This window comes from Ambystoma mexicanum, chromosome 5p, assembly GCF_040938575.1.
Source record: "Ambystoma mexicanum isolate Mex_15411 chromosome 5p, UKY_AmexF1_1, whole genome shotgun sequence".
Taxonomy (NCBI): Eukaryota; Metazoa; Chordata; class Amphibia; order Caudata; family Ambystomatidae; genus Ambystoma; species Ambystoma mexicanum.
This window is the reverse complement of record NC_090930.1, coordinates 870,759,926-870,778,153: the sequence shown is the minus strand read 5'-3', so window position 1 is coordinate 870,778,153 and position 18,228 is coordinate 870,759,926.

Here is an 18,228-nt window from a genome sequence, read left to right as displayed (position 1 = left end):
ATAAGCATTGTGCAGTGAGAGAAGTGCACACATAGAAGGGGCAGTACGGATGGGCAAGTGCTCAGGAAAACCCTAGAGGGAAATGGCAAGGGATGTCAAGGTGGGACGCTACTGCCTCTTAAGTAGAGGAGCTGAGGAGTCCCAAAGGTGGGATGCATATTAACTGTAGCATCCATTTAACAAAGTATTTCTGTCAATTTAATAGGTTTTTATAAGTGAAAATGTTTCATGGTGTTACATCAATGTATATGATTTATTAATAATTCCTCTTTTCATATATATTAAAGAACTATAAAACTCCTTTAAGAAACATATTTTTTGCAACATATACTTATGTCTTTCGTTATCAGCAGTGCATGCTGGGCATACAAATCATTGTTCAATTCCCTGAGGCATGAGGCTCAACCATGACCCCATCCCAACCAAACCACCCCAATTATTCACTGCACCTACCCTGCGTCATAGCTCATTGTCTACTATACCCTAGTAATGTGACGAATGGCCCATGATCATGGCTTGCAGCCATGGTCAGTCTCCAAATCCATGGGGCATGTGCTTTCAGCCATGCTCCATTCCCCAATAAGCAAATCAGAGTACACATTTGCATTTGCCGAGGGCCAGGCCCACTACCCACACACCAAATGTACATCACTAGTTCTTCTACTTATATCATTACACTTTGGAAAAAGAAAACACAAAACATATTTCCAAAACCATGCTTTTCAAGTCCTTGCTAATGCTCGTTGTGCATGTTTGTTGTAATCTAGTTCACCACTTCAGGCTGCAACCACAACCAGAATTTTTTTTCCCATTCAAATCTACCGCTTCAGCCAAGCCGCATGCCCCAATAAGTAAATTACAGGAAACATTTCTCCTTGATGATTGCCAGGCCAATTGCCCAGACACCAATGCATATGACCGTGTTGTGTATTTACATTTTGACACTTTCTCAAAAAATGTAAACCCAGGACATATTTGCAAAACCATGCTTTCAAGTTCTTGCTAACACCCCTCGTGCGTATTTGCTGCAATCCCATCCAGTGGCTGTCCGTGAATCCAAAATGGTGGGCGTTTCCAACAATCTGACTCACCTCTCGCGTTTTACCATCCAACCAGCTGGTGCGTCCGATGTCCGCAGACTTCGCGTAGCCCTCTGGGCCAATGGGAGGCCCGTCTGCGAACGGAACAGAGAAGTGAGTCTGTGGACTGAACCCAGATATAACACATTCTTTTTACCTACTTTTTGGGTGTTTTAAAATAAACTACTGAATGGATTTACACAAAATTACAAAAGCATGGTTTCGGGACCAAGCTGCCGCTCCTAGTGTTAATATGCTGAAAATCAGTCCAGTGGTCTGGGCTGAAGGCGTGAGCAAAATTTTGTTTCCATTGCATCTATGGTAAAACCACACATTTTGTGACCCCCATATAACTCCCCCCACTGCACGGAACCTCAGCAAACCTTGCACAATCAATCTGACGGGGCCATATAACTTACTTTGAACATTTTCTGAGAATTCGTTATGGAGGGTCAAAGTTATAGGCCGCCCAAAAAGATAGGTTGATCAACGTAACCACAACTACAGGGCTGCTACTGCATGCCATGTAATATATATATATATATATATAAAACAACTTTTCTTAATCACTTTTGAACCCTGCCATGTAAATATCAGAGTGTATTTTTCTGCATAATTTTAAGGCAGCTGACCCTACAGGGACAATTACAGAATTTGTCATGGATAGCTCATGCTTTTCTTAAAATAAATGTTGTTTTGATCATGTTTTACACAGATTTTAACATGTGGTTTTATTATAAAGGAAAAGTAAACTTGGGCCAAGTATCTCAAAAGTGGGCACTTCGATTTTCAAGATTTTTGACATGCACCTAGATCTTACCGTCAACTGGTATTTTCACATTTTAAGTTTCATCTCTTTGTGACATGTGAAGGCAAGTCCCTGTTTATGCACACTTCAGAGTGAATACAACCGTCTAGGGAAATAGGCCAGGAGCTTTGCAAGGATAACAAGTTTTAAAAATATAAAATACAAATATCAGCAAAGGTCTCTCCTGCCCGAGAACCTTTTAGTGTCAGAATGCATGTTAGAGCCTTTTGAGGAACCACAGCGTCATAAGTGACATCAGGTACATCGTTCGTTCAAACCGACAGAAACAGTTCCTTCACTGTAAAAACCGTTTGTAAGCCTTTTCTTGGTGCACTTTTACTTGTTTCTCGAGGACTACAATCCAAGTCAATTTGGTGATGTGCTCTGTCTATACTGCAAGTGTGCTCTACTAGTGCTGTAATTTTTTTGGGCAATCCTAAAAGTCCTTCCGCTTTGCATGTGTATGTTGTTCCTTGCCACTCGTTGTTAACATTATTCACCCATTCAATTACCAGATACAGTTCTTTCAAACAGTTGCGGTTGGTGGAACTTGTTTTGCATTTTTGGGTGTCAGGATTGAGAGTTCTAGGTAAAAGTTGTATGCCTGGAACATGCCTTTGATCTTACATAGCACAAGATGAATTAGGCATTGTGCCTCTATCATTGGTACTTCCCGCTGTACTAAAACCTTGGGTGCCCCAGATGCATGCGGGATTAAGGAACAAATATAGCAACTCCCATTTGTGGTTCACCTTCCCGCAGTACTCATGTCGCAGTACCAACTGTTGGAGTGCTAGGGATGATGCATATCTTCAACTGCATCAAGGCCAAAGCGATGATATGCATCGTATTTGTACTTTTGTGTTTGTCTTTTTATTCTCGTATGGCGCAGTATGTGCCATTTTGCTCCTCTGATTCTGCTACCTGTAATATTCTGTCATGCACCAGCCCTGGAAGTTCATGCATAGATGGAAATACCACTAACATGGTTCTGATAGTTCCAGGTTGACGGTCTAGTTTTTATCCAACATGGCCGCCGGAACATATAAACAACAATGCATTCTGGCGCTCGGCGCGTTGTATCAACTTTGTTACGTGCGCTGCCAGTTCTTTCCCTAAGGCGACTTGCAGTTCAGAACCTCTTCTCTGTTTAACCTCTCCTACTCTCCTTTCTGTATGTTTTTCCCCTTTATCTCCTCACGTGGGTGTCTACAGGTTAAGGTAAGGTAACGGTTGGTTCTGTTTCGCTGTTCGTTCGCACACGTAGCGCTAACCACCTTTTGTGTCTGCCGCTATTTCCATTTAAGTGTCTATCTCGGCTATCTCTCTCAGCCTTTCACTCTATATTTACTGCCTTCCTGAGTATCGGAAGTCTTTACATTTTTCTATTTCTTTCTCGCTACCTTCTATCTTTTATTCTTACCTGTTTCTTTCTTTCTTTGTCGGTGTTCCGGTTCCTTTTCCGTTTTTCTTGTGAGAACAACTAAAGTCTGTTTTCCTCTATTCAGCCCCTCCTTATTCTAATCGGAGGAATCCTTGGAGACTTTTCTGGTACCCTTTCCAAAGGACAATTGAAAGGTACTACCAAACACTCACCACATCTGAAGACGGACGGTTAACATCTCTCAGGGTTTTTTGCCTTTGGGCTTTTTCCCAGCACGAAGGGTGTGCTCCTCGGGTTTCCCCAAGATCTGTAAAACATCCAGATCAAGGTGGCCACCGAGGGAGCGCGTCCTTACTTACGTCAGAAAAAGGAGAAGAGGCCAGTGGAAAGCATAAGAACCAAGAAGAAGGCAGAAGCATTAAAGTTGGAGGAGATACAAGAAGACACAGGTGAGGAGGAGATAGGGGAAGAGGAGTCAAGTTTTGACATATTCACAGTGCTACTTTCATTAGATAAGTTGTCCTTGGCATTCGGAAGTAAGATTTCAAACATTTTACTTGTATGTACAGTTGTGTGGGTTGTTTATTGGAGTCATGTTATACGTGTTTCCGGTTAGGTAGCTGGATTATGTATTAGATTGTACACTCTCATTCATTTGTTCGTTCTGGTCTGGGCTTGGACTAAGTGTGGTTACATTTGAGGACATAGAGGTGAATTCAGTTCTATTGGATGGTGTGTTTGTGTTTAAAATCCCTGTGGTCCCACCCCCCCCTTTCTTTTAGATGGACAGCCAGATAAAAGATATTCCCTAATATATTCCTGACAAAAAGAATAATATTGTAAATAAAATCGCTACAAAGTGCAGGCCACAATCATAACTATACATTCTGGTACTACTAATTCTATTTCTATTTACAGTTGAAGAGCATTTTGGTATAGTAAAACAGGCACGGCTACCGCCAAGCTCATAATGAGGCCCAATAACATTTTTGAGTGAACGTCCCCTTTAAGGAGGCTGTTTAGTTATTCTACCACTCCATTTGCTTGTGGGTGGTAAATTGAGCACATCCAAAGTTTGATTCCTAAAAGGACTGTTATTTCCTTGAAAAGTTCATTGAAAAAATGTGTGCCATTATCCGATCTTAAAATGTCACACACTCCTCTGTGGGGGAAGACCTCTCTTATGAGGAACTTTGCTGCACACTCTGCATCTGGGTGGGCACATGGAGCCTCAACCCATCTTGAGAACGGACACATCACCATGATCAAACATTGTGACCCATTGCATCTTTCTCCCATGTCTGCATAGTCAATGTGCAGCTCACAGAATGGGCTGACGGGGCGAGGCAAAGTTCCTCGAAATGTTCTGAGTGTCATCCCTGTACTAAACACTTGGCAGATGGTACATTGAACCACCATAGTTGAGAGGTGTTCTTGTAATTTGGGAATTAACCAATCTTCTTGGATGTCTGCGGCAATGTGTTGCTTAGAACTATGAGATGGGAAATGCAATTGTTCAAAAGCCGTGTGAAGAAATTCTATAGGCATTACTACCTTTCCTGTACTTTGTTGTCTCCATAAGAGATCAGTGGGTGATTGCACGCACCCACGTTTGAGCCAGATTTCTTGCTCAATTATCTGAGCAATGAGCAAGGCCGTGTATGTGTCTGTTTCTGCTCTCGGGGTTACTGTGGTTACAACATATTCAGCAGATGTGGGCACTAGGAGGTATGCTGCAGTTTTTTCTGCCACATCGGCGGCCGCATTCCCCAACAATATTTTATCAGTTTTGTGGGTGTGTGCTACGCATTTAACGACTGCCACCACAGAGGACTCTACGAGGGCAGAAAAAAGTGTACTGAGAAGGGCGCAATTCTGTACTGGTAAGCATCTGCTCGCCTGAACCCCCTCCTTCTCCAGCACGATAGATCTGCATGCACCGTGGTGGTAACATAGGCAGAGTCTGAGTATATTTAGTAACATAACACCCCTTAGATGCCAGCAGCGCTTCGATGAGTGTTATCAGTTCAGCTGTTTGTGCTGAATAATGTATGGGCAATCTTTTCATTATGAGTGTCTCATATTCACCTTCTTCTAGGTGTACCAGTGCAGACCCAACATGTCTCTCACCTGTCTCTTGATCAGTTGATGCTGACCCATCAACAGAGAGGATTTCTCCCTCTTCCAGGGGATTGTGTTTGGCTTTGTCAATATCATCACCTTCTGCTTCGTAAGCTGCACAGCCATGCTGTTACAAATCTTCTGCGGAGCATGGTTGTGTGAGGAACGTGGCTGGGTTCACTGTTTTGCACCTCTCAGCATGAATGTGTTTGCTTGATAAGATGATCTCATAGGCAGATGTCCTTTGTGTGGTGAGGGTGGACTTTGAGCGGTCCAATATTGCAAAGAATGAGTGCTGCACATACAATGTCACTGAAGACCCCATCACAATTGTGGAGCTTTTTTCAATTGCAAAGGCTGCAGATGCAAGAGCTTGTTCACACGCAAACTACCCCAGCATCACAGAGGCTAGTGAGTCACTGTAATATGCCAGTGGCTTGTGGCCTATTGTGCTTTTTTGTGTGAGAACTGCTTTCATGAGTGTACCATTTGAATGTGAGAACATGTAGAATTCCTGTGTGTAATCTCGGCTGGCAATGACGGGTGCTATCGAGATCACCTCTTTTAAGTCATCAAAACTCATTATCATTTCTGGGGTCCACTCAGTTTTGTTGTTTTCCTTTTGTGCTTCCTTGAGGCCCTGCAGTGTAGCCTTGTGTACGATGCATAATCTAGAAGCCATGCCCTGCAATAATTGCACAATGCTAAGAATGTTTGCATGTCTTTTACTGTGAGCAGCTTTGGAGTGACGCACACTGTTGCTGCCCTGTCATGGATTATTCTTTTTCTCTCTTTGCAGATGAGTTGCCCTTGGTACAGTACTTACAATTGGCAGTACTGGAGCTTTACCTTGTCTACCTTGTACCCCTTTTGTGCCAGCAACTGCAATAGTGCAATAGAGTCCCTCCGACAGCCGTGCTTGCTGTCGCTTCAAACCACTAGATCATCTATGTATTGAATCATCATGCTGGGCACCGGAATGCACTGACTTTAAAATACTCTCCACCACACATCTCTGCCTCTACAACATAGCCCCCCCTATCTCACACACCGCATCTCAAAGAAACCCAATCCACGAACCTTACGCTCAACTTCCTCCATCTCACTTACTACACAGAAAAAGATCAGGGGGCTCCTGCTTCACTGTAATCACACCCACACTATGGAATACGTTCTCTCCCACCATCAGGAATTAACCTATCTACCTTGCATTTCCCAAACAAGTCAAAACCACACTTTTTAACAAATATGCATGATTACCTATGTACCTACTGCTGACTGGACTGTACTGTAACTACCTATGCCTTACTTTATGTAATCTAGCACTGTGATACCTCTGGGTCCTGGACTCATATAACAAATGAAAAGAAATATATGTATGTTGTCGAAGTCTTTGTGCAGTATCCTGTTAATAATACTGGGGCTTTCGCAGTACCCATGAGGCAAACAAGTGCGTTCGTAGAGCTTTCCGCTCAATGTAAAGGCTGTTAGGTACTTTGAGTCTGGGTGCAGGGGTACTGAGAAAAAGGCATTCTTCAAATACACTACTGTGAAATCGGTTGCCTCCTTCGGGATGCTGCACAAGATGGACGCTGGTTTGGGGACAAGTGGGAACTCCTTTTGTACTTCGTCATTGAAAGGGGCGGAGATCCTGGATCATCCTCCAACTGCCCCGTTGCCTTTTTAATGGGGTACATGGATGTGAGGGGGCTCTGAACTTTCCTGAATTGCACCATGATCTCACAGGGTATGCAAATCTTGAGGAGGATCTCCCCATCATTGTTGCAATCCTCAAAAAGTTCTTCATCAGTCAATTCTCTTAGGGGCACATTGGGGTCTATGCATAACACAGTGCACCTCTGGCATCCCTGGGGGTCAGTAGCCAGTACTACAATTCTCTTTGCAGACACTAGTAGGCCTTCCAAGTCTAATGAGAGTATCATGCTAGTAACAAGCTCAGTTACTACTAGAGGTTGTAAAAAAAAGTCAGTGGGCACTCTCCAGCAGGTTTTTGTAATCTGAGGAACTGCTTGGGTGAGCACCTTGATGCCATCAATTAACATTTCGGTGTTTACTGGGACACCTCGCACTGCCACCTCACTTGCCATGGCATGTATCACGTGCATTGCTCTTAGTGAGCACATGCCAGCCGCAGCTCAGACGATACCTTTGTCTGTGAATGAGATTATCATGTTCAACTTGCTAAGCAGATCCCTACCAAGCAATTTGACAGGAGAACTCTCAGAGTATGGGAGGGGGCACTTAGGCACTTATGATCTTCCCTCCCAATTTGACGTCTATATATTTCATGTATGGAACCGTTAAAACAGCCCATGATACTCCCTTTGTGGCAAGAGTCTTTCCTGATAGCGGTAAGTCACCTTCGCTGATGCACAACTTCTGTGCTACTGAGTCTACCATGAATTGTTTGATTCCCTATCTCTACCCCCACTAATGGTTCCTCTTCTGAATTTATGGTTATTGACAGGACTGGACATGCAAGTGCTCTCTGTGGCTACCCTGCCCTTGGTATGTGTCTGACCAAGGGAACAAGAAAGCCTTTCCTCCACTACTGTAGCACCTTGGAAGGGGGCCGATGTGCCATTAGGCGCAGTACAAAAAGCGTTTCTATTCTCTGCTGGCTGTGGCTTAGGACTGGGCTGGTAAGGTTGAACTGCCTGCTGCTTAAATTGTGGGTAACAAGGGCCGGTTACCCATGATGGTAGCTGTGTGTATGTCTGGTGGATCTCATATGGTATCAAAGTCATCCTGGGAGATGGTCCTTGGGGGCTACCTGGACGGGGAGAGCCATAATTCTGCGGGTTGTACTTGTAACTCCCTCCCTGTCTGCTTTGACATTCTCTCAAGAAATACCCCCACCTCCCATCGGTCCAACACTACCCTGGTCCCCCTCCCCTGGGTCCTCGACCTCCAAATCCCCATCCTCTGAGACCTCAGAACCCACCTGGTCCTCGTTGCTGTCCTCCATGCCAAGATGGTCCAGAAAACTGCTGGTTACCTCCCCACCGCGCTTGTCCTCCTTCAGCCCACACTGTCGTTATTGTTGCCTGCACCGCATTTAAAATCTGTTCTGGCGTGGGTGCTGTCGATACCACAGCCACTTTCACTAGTTTATTTTGAACTAGTTTTGCTACTTCAGCCTGCCGCCTTTGTACTGTTTCCTTCTCGCGCTCTTTGATCCTCCTACAGTGGTGAACTATGATACTTTGTCTCTCGGGCCACACCCCAGCTTCTGCCCCAGCAATCTTGTCAAGTGCCTTCTGCACCTCTTTGGGTAGGCCTTGCTTGACTATGAAATAGAAAAGTGATGTAGATTGATCCCAGGCGCTGGCGGTTCTGCTCTCCACATCCCTTGAGTCCTAAGAATATACTGTGCAGCATCTTCATCATCACCCATTGTGCACTGCGTGATGGACTGTAAATCTTTGGTGTCTGGGAACGTTCACCGCAAAACATCCCATACTCGTGCTTTAAATTACTCCCGGGTACCCTGTTTTAATCCACACAGTCTCTGCTTGGTCTCCAACCAACAAACTCTTGATATCCCCTGTTGCTAAGGGCCCCCTCGCTGTGGTTTTCTAAAATGCATATATCAACTTCCCAGCCCCTGCTGTGAGTGGGGGAGCACCGTAAAGAGATTGTTTGTGTCCATTTGTGCCCAGGGTACATAGTGTGGTAACCCTGCGCCCTTGTGTATTGGGGGCATTTGCATTTTCATTTTACCTTTCCTGCCCTTAGTTGTGCTTCCCTTTTTCTGCACTAAACCTATTCTGCCAAACCTCTCCCTCCTTCTTCTGTCCCACAAACTTTCTAACCGTGGTGTGGCCTGGGTTGCCTGCTCGGCGGTCCCCTCTCTCTCTTCTTCAGTATCATCAAAATAACTCCAATACTCCTCGTCCCCTCTTCTGCACCCTACATTCTCGTAACCCAGGCTGTCTGTTTCCCCGTCCTGCTCGACGTGTACTGATTGTATTGGCGCACTGTCTATTATGAATAGGAAGTTACTGACTTCCACTCATCCATGGGTGTTTGTGGGGGTGCCACTGCGGGCAACATCAGTGTTTCTACTACCCTTGTCGCCTCTCATGCTGCCTGTAACCTAGCTAATTCAGTATGTGTTGATGCCAGTGCTATTTTTAGATCTATCACGCTCACCCCGCAGTGGGCCGTTACCTCGGGGGTGAGGCATATGGCGGGGTTGCGGCATGCTTGGTGTGGCCACCATAGTGCCCAATGACACATATGAGGTTTTGTAAACCCTTCCACTGGACGAGTCGCTAATGGATAATGGATATATCCCCTTTTTTGCCTCCCCACTCTTCCCAGTCTCCCATGTACATGTCTCTTTTATTGCTATCAGGTGTCGCCCCATCCCCTTTTGGGTCCTCTGTTTCTTCAAACATTCTCCATAGGTCCAATACTTCTCTTCTATTCTGTAATGTCTCCCCTTATACTTTGTGGTCAAGAAAGTGGACATTTGTTCCAGACCACCTCTATCAAAAGATCCTTGTTCTGGTCTTTAGTCTCAGTCACCCATTGAATGTGATATTTATTCGTTTTTTCACAGTATAGGGGCAGGGCCTTACAGATATGGTCTAAGCGTGTGTCAGTCCCCATAGTCGTGTCTGATAGTATGTCTTGTATTGGGGCTGTGCCTATGCTACTGCGATACAGTTAAAACAACAATTCATAAAATTCATTTAAAACATGTGCAGTTCAGTCTCGTCTGTAATACGCAGCAGTGCTATCACTGAGCTCACCAAAAAGTAATTAATTCCACCCACTATTCCCCAATAGAGCTTTTTGTCACACACTCACCGCTTCCACATACACCATACGCACCCCTCCTGGGCTTCTTCCTCCTGACAATTCAAAATACACCAACCAAATAAACTAAAATACCAAACTAAAATAACAGCCACTAATTTTCCCGAGCGCTCTACTTATACAGAGCTCCTATATTTCTCCTTATATTTTTCCCACACTGGTCGAGACAGTGCACGTGGTGCCACCTTCCCCCTTTACTCGGAGGGGCACCCTTATTCCGTTGTCCTTAATATCCTTAAAAAAATCAATAAAAAAGCTAAAAAACGAACTCAATCCATAAACATATCACACTTTCAATTTCAGTCACTGAGTGTTCACACTATTCACGCTGCTTCCTACCCCCAACCCTACTTTGTTCTTCCTTGCAGGCTATATTCATGTGTTCACGTTCTCCCGAAGACCTCTGTTCACAGGGTTCCACAACCGGCCTGCACCTCTGCTTGGGGCAGCACCCCGCTCTAAAGAGCAGGCAGGATTCTGCAACAATGGCTCCCACAAGGCCACTCAGCATTCGCGTTTTGGTCACTGTAGGTGAGCACAGCACTTCCGGAGAGGCTGCCTGGACACCTCTGCAGGTACAGGGGGCGATGGAATCATGTCACCAGGGTCACCAAATGAAGGCAAGTCCCTGTTTAGGCACACTCCATAGTGAATACAACCCTCTAGGAAAATATGCCAGGAGATAGCTTTGCAAGGATAACAAAGTTGAAATAATACAGATTACAAATATCAGCAAAGGACTCTGCTGCTTGAGAACGGTCTACTTTCAGAATGCATGTCCGAGCCTTTTGAGGGGCCACAGCATCATAAGTGACAATACGTATAGGGTTTAAACACACACAATTGATTGGAAGAGGCCATATACACGATCCTGCTCCACATGGGATGCCAGACAACTATTGGTTGGTGCTTCCACCATTAGCAAAGCTACATGGGGTAAACTAGGCTCATCTGCGGGTGGAGGTCAGGTTGCTCAAGAAATACATTGTTAAATCTAAACAAGCATACTAAGCCTGCTACTACATCACTGTGACATGCACCTGGGCGGCTTGGGACTTGGTCCCAGGGGGAAGGGAGAAAGAAATCCAGTCATACTGACCCACACATTCTGGGCTTGTTTGACACGGCACGTCCCACACCCAAGGCTTCCACTCTTACCTTGATCTATAATTTATCCCTCCCTGTACCTCCTGTTACAAAGGACATGTTTTATGCTGAGGAGTGAAACAGTCATGCATGCTTAGAGCATTTATGGTCACTTGGTTTAATGCTAGGGCAGAGGGGTTGCTTGCTTGTCATGGAATGCAGGGATGTGGGGGTTAGGTCAGTGGCGTGGGTGCTGGCTCTGGGAAGGCTGGGTGGGCGTTAGCGGTGCGCTGAAAGCTTGGTTGTGATGAATGGATGCTGCGAGGAGCCTGGTGCTGTCTCATGGCCTTGCAGGGCGCATTCTTCTCAAAGATACTAAATGTTTGCAATAGTGAAGGGACAGGGGGAAGTGAACTTCAGTGAGAACTGGTGGCACAGATTTGTTTTGTCTTATTGATTTTGGGGCTAGTCAAATCCTTCCATGGAGCATGACTGGTGCATCGCGATCATGCAAGCCTGTGTTTCTGTCATACCAACAATATGGCGTTTCTTTCTATGTGTCTCCTAATGTTAATTAGCTGCTGTTCGCGCTATATTACCTCCGCACTGAGTTGCATAATGCGGTTCTCTACCCCCTTATACAGTACAATATTTCATAGGGGATTTGCCTCGCCTTAAAGCGCTAAGGGGGTTGGGATATACTAATTTCCATCCCAACACATGTACACAATGAATGTGGATCTGTTGTGCAAACTGTACACATACGTATTGAAGATGTACATTTCGTACATGTAATGCTACTATACATATGAAAACAGACAACAGACATCATAATTGGGGCTAACTTTCATGGGAGTTTCCTTAGGTATGTTAAATGTATATGAGATTTAAAGTGTATACTTGTACAACGTGTAAAACCCCTATACAGCTGCTTTAAATGTGAGCTTTTATATGTAGAATACACGTGTAATACAAGGGCAGAGTTAATGTATTTTTTTTATGAACTCTACGCCTGTGTGGGATATTTATATTACATGCATTTACACTAGAATACATCTAAAAACGCTAATCAAAGTGACAATTGACTTTGATGAAGATTTCAGAAGATGTCATTTTTGTACATGTATGAACTTTAAGACTCATAACATGCTTACACATTGAAAACTCACATCAAACTTAGAGCTCCTGTTAATGTGAACTTTTATACATAAAGGAGGCATATCATTCCTGAGCAGAATGAATGTACATTTTATTTACGAACTGTACATGTTACTGTGGGGGAAGTGCATTTCGCAAATATATGTCTGAACACTCACATCAAAGCCAGGACTGACATTGATGTCAGTTTTCAGAGGAAGTAAATTGCAAACATGTATGAACTGTAAAACTCGAATGCAATTTCTTTAAGTATACAAACTCACATCTAAGTCAAACCTGACTACAATGTGAGATTTAATACATGTAGGCAGTGTAGCAGACATGTGCATTTTATGACTTTATATGAAACACTCATACTCTACTTATATGCCGTAACCTCACATTTCAGACCCTTACACACCAAACACTCATATGTTTTACACCACACACTCTTCTGCATGTGTACTTATTACACACACTTTTACAGCACACATGTTTATGACACATACATTATGGCACACACATAGTATCCATGCACATACAACACACACAAAAGAGAGAGGGGGGTTCACGTGAATCAAACCATTGAATCAATCAACCGAATGAAATGCTCATTGAATAGGCGCTGGATGGGTGGATAGACCAGGTCAAGGTGAATACAAATATTTTTCAATTAATCTTTAATAGACACATATTCAATTCTATTACACATAGTACAAAAATCACGATAAAAACAGCATAAAAACACACAGTCAATATTACGCATATCCAATTAAAGTGCATATAGGTTTAGTAGACGTCCTAAAGTGTAAAATGGACACAATGTGCATAAGATGATTCAAAATATATTGCATCAGAGGACAGCTTGAATCTCTAATGAATGCCCAATCTATATTCAAAGTCAAAATTACATAACCAGAGTAAGGCAAAGAAGAGAGAAAAAAGTAACAATATAAAGAAGGAAAATAAGTAAAGAAAAATAAACAAAAAATCATATATATGTATATGACGGGCACCATCCCACACAGGTCAAGACAATCAATGTTTCCTGTGGCGCCAGGCTCATAGACTTTACTTACCTCATGCAGACCATGCTGCAAATGAATCCAAGCCAACGTGAGACCTGGATGGGACTATTTTACTACAGGGACTATTTTCGGGTGTGGTTCTAGGGACTTCTTACCTGGAACTACTTTGGAGGCTATTTAAACCACGCCCGAACAGCAGCACATGCTTCGCGTTATTCTGCATCCAGCAGCGTAATGCTCACCGTGCCTGCAGTCAGCATCCAGTCTTCAGCCACGCCCGTCTCGAATCCAGAGCTCCTAGCAAAAGAAGAAAGAAGAAGGAAAGGTTAGAATACAGATATTATTTCAATCCTTACCTGAATTCCGGATTCATGACGTCTTCGAACTTGAAAAGGACATTTTTCTACACGCGTCGCATCACCAGCTGCAGCGCATTGCCATACTCACCAGTCTTCACATAATTTTTCGATCTGGCGCAGCCTCCATCATTTTGTTCTCCGAATTCCACCATCTAGGGGAGAAAAGAAACATAAGGTGAGCCGAGAGAGCCAACACATACAACCTCTCCACCATAGACTTACCTGATTAACAACCGGAGGCATTATTCTGTAACAAACCGCAACTTCTTACGCCGCACCTGTAAGGAGAGAGAAACCAGCAATTTAAATACACACATCTTTTACCGGACAGTGTTGGGTAATACAGACTCTTCCCTGAACACCATCAGCTGCCACAAGACAATCTTCCCTTGGATCCAGCTGCAACACAAGAAAGGAATGTACAAGAGTGAACATCAGACATATTGAACTCTTTGAACTTTATACTTGCGGGTTCTTGCCTGGAACCTCGGAGTCAATATTCATCCAGAACTCTTCCAACGCCTTCAAACCAGTGAAGTAACTGGTATCTACGCACTCCTGCATTCCACGCAGGATGGAGAGCTCATCATTTAAAAACATAAGGTGAGCTTACTGAAAGTGAATATCGGTGGTGATTAGTGTGGAGAACATTGGGGTGCCATTACTAGAATCCACGGATGGCTAAATCCCTTTCTCCACTTGCAGGAGAATACTTCTACGGGTCAAGCAGACGAGATTAGGCGGTCCAGTCCAGTCGATCATCTCTGCACTACGCTTCACATTGGAGGAGGTCGCAGCTGTCCGGGTCCGATCGACGCCCCTGTGGGAGCCAGGTGAGCGTAACAGAACGCAAAGCCTATCTACAAATCCCCACCCGGGCGTTATGGAAACCTTCGAAACAGACCAACTAACCCAATTATTAGGGTAATTTAGGGCAGAAGTGCACTCTGCGCGCCAAGAGACTAACGCCCTCAGAAGAGAACTGATTGTGTCAAAGGAACGCACAGATGATCTTGCTAGACAAATGCTGCAAAATCAAGCTGGGCAAACACCCCTACCTGGACTCTGGGGAAACCCAGCTCCTGTTTCAGCAATCCTGTGCAAGTAATCCTACAAGGGGCTATTCCTTTAGCTCCACCCGAACGTTTTGCTGGGGACCCAAAAAGGTTCGCAGTGTTTATGAATCAATGCCGCTTGCACTATTTATGCAGACCTGGAGCTTTTCCAAATGACCAAGCCAAAGTAGCCTTTGTACTATCATATCTTAGTGGCAGTGCAGCTGACTGGTCAATTCCACTGGTCAACCAGGATGACCCTCTTCTTCGGAATTTTCAGGGTTTTCAAAGAAGCATGGAAAGACTATTCGCCAGACATTCACAGGGACAGGCCCTGGATAACGAACCTTTATCCCTACGACAGGGTCGTCAGGATCTGCTAACCTACATCACAACCTTCAATAGGTTGGTGGTGGAAACCGGATGGCCTAAGGAGAAACGAATTACATTATTTCATCGTGGGCTTTGGGGAGAACTCAAAGATGTTTTGGCTCAAGTTGTGAACCCACCTCAGGATTGCAAAGAATATATAGACTTAGTGGTCCAGTTAGACCACCGACTTCAGAATAGAAAGGCTGATTGAGCTAAGTTCGAGAGTCGGGTATGGGTTAAACCCAATGTTACCCCCAAAGGAACAGATGCATCAAAACCTATGCAGATCGGGGGGGGGTTAAAGGACCCTTAACTCAAAAGGAAAGAGAAAAGAGATGGCAGATGCAATTGTGTCTGTACTCTGGAACCGCAGGACATTTTCTACGGGATTGCCCTATAAAACCACCCAAGAAAGTAGTAGGAGTTGCTGACAAAAGTCAAATAGAGTCTGATTCGGGAAACAACCACGCCTGACAAGTGTAGAGGTCTGCTTGCCGAGCTTAAAGAAGGACACTCAGACCTCCCACCTAATTACACCAATGGTCCTAATTGATCCAAGGCAGCCATCACGTATGCACGCAGTAAGGGCATACATGATAGCGGGGCCGTAGGAAACTACATGGACCATAAATTGGCCTCAAGGATGAATCTTCCTCTTTGCAAAAAGACCGCTTCGGATGTCATCACCACAGTCGATGGAACTGAAATTGCCTCTGGGCCTGTAACTCATTCCACTACTGAACTGACACTGTTGGGTCAAGATGGGCATCGATAAACTATTGTGTTTGATTTAATCAAGGCCCCGCAATTCCAAATATTTCTGGGAATGCCATGGTTGGAAACACATAATCCTTGTATTGATTGGCGAGAGAAGAGAGTGACCTTCCCAGATTGTGCACAAACCTGTTACCCGGAAAAAACCTTGAACAATAGCCGGGCCACCGTCACTAATCCAGTTGTGCAGTTACCTCAGGAATATCAAGAATTTCAGGATGTTTTTCAAAAAGAACAGGCAAATACCTTACCACCTCACAGATCATACGATTGTCAAATTGACCTAGTACTTGGTGCACAACCTACATGCAGTAGAATCTACGCCCTTACGGAACCCGAAAATCTTCACCTACAACAATATCTGGACCAATACCTTGCTAATGGCTTAATTCGTCCATCCAATCACCTGCATCCTCAGCTCTATTCTTCGTGCCTAAAAAGGAAGGTGACATTAGAACGTGCATAGATTACCGTGCATTAAATCAGATTACGGTAAAAAACCGATACCCATTGCCTCTGATCCCCAAATTACTAGAGCAAGTAAAGGATGCTTGTATCTACACTAAGTTAGACCTCCGATGGACATATCATCTGGTACGTGTAAAGAAAGGCGATGAATGGAAGACTGCCTTTTGCACCAAGTACAGGTTATTCGAATACCAGGTGATTCCCTTTGGGTTGTGCAATGCACCAGCAGCCTTCCACTATTTTATGAACGATGTCCTTTGTGAATTCATTGACGTCTGTGTTGTCGTATACATAAAAGATATTCTAGTGTACTCCTCCTCAGAATCAGACCATGTGAAGCACGTTCGTGCAGTCCTAGAGAAACTATGCCAGCACAAGTTATACGCAAAATTGGAGAAATGTGTTTTTCATTCTACAGAAGTTGAATTCCTGGGATTTATCCTGACTCCAAAAGGAGTTCGAATTGACTCTCGAAAGGTGGACGCAATCCTCAAGTGGCCATCACCCAGTTCAGTTAAAGGGGTACAAAGCATGCTTGGATTTGCTAATTTCTATCGCAGATTTATTCCTGAATTCTCACATATTGTACACCCCATCACAGCACTTTTGCGAAAAAACAAACGTTTTTTGTGGACTGAAGAGGCTGAAAGAGCCTTCCAAGAGCTAAAATCGAAATTCACGTCTGCACCTGTCTTAAAGCATCCACACCCTGAGCTTCCATACATAGTTGAAACCGATGCATCCAGTTTAGCCATGGGAGCTGTCCTGTCCCAGAAGGATCCCGAAACCGGTCAACTTCATCCAGTAGCATCTGGTCAAGAAAGTTCTCAGCACCCGAATTAAACTATGCAGTTACTGATAAGGAGTTATTAGCCATCAAGTCTGCCTTCAAGGCTTGGCGGCATTATCTTCTCGGTGCCAGGCATACCATCACTGTAATCACTGATCACAGGAATCTGCAGTATTTGAAAACAGCCAAGGCCCAATCATCGCGTCAACTTCGGTGGGCATTATTCTTTGCCAAATTCGATTTCGTGATCACTTATTGACCAGGTTGTAAAAACGGCAAAGCAGATGCCTTATCCCGAATAGGGATGCGAGAAGTATATTCGAACCCGGAATCGGTGGCTATAATTTCAGAACAAAGAATTCTTGGCATAACTACTCTACACACTCTAGAAGACATTCATTTAAAAATCCAACAACTTTTCGATCCAGCAGCCCTGCAGGACTGGGTAAAGAAAGGCCAAGATTATTCAGTCATCAATGACCTACCTTACTATCAAGGACGTCTATTTCTACCATACAAGGAACTACAAGAACTAGTCATCTCCAATTATCATGACGCCGTTATGGAAGGACACCCAGGTATCGCAAAAACTGAAGCTAAAATTAAAAGACAATTCTGGTGTCCCACCTGGCAAAAGGACGTAAAGTCATTTGTGATGTCTTGTGGTATCTGCGCCCAAAACAAAAGTCAGTAGAAAAAAAACAGCTGGCCTTTTACAACCTTTGGATATTCCACCTACACCATGGCACACCTTGTCTTTAGACTTCATTACAGATCTACCTCTGTGTAATGGATTTAATACCATTCTAGTTATTGTGGATCTTTTTTCCAAAATGGCCCACTTTATTCCTTTAAAAGGATTACCTTCCGCTTCGATTTTGGCCAAGGAATTTCTCAAAAACATTGTTTGACCGAGGTA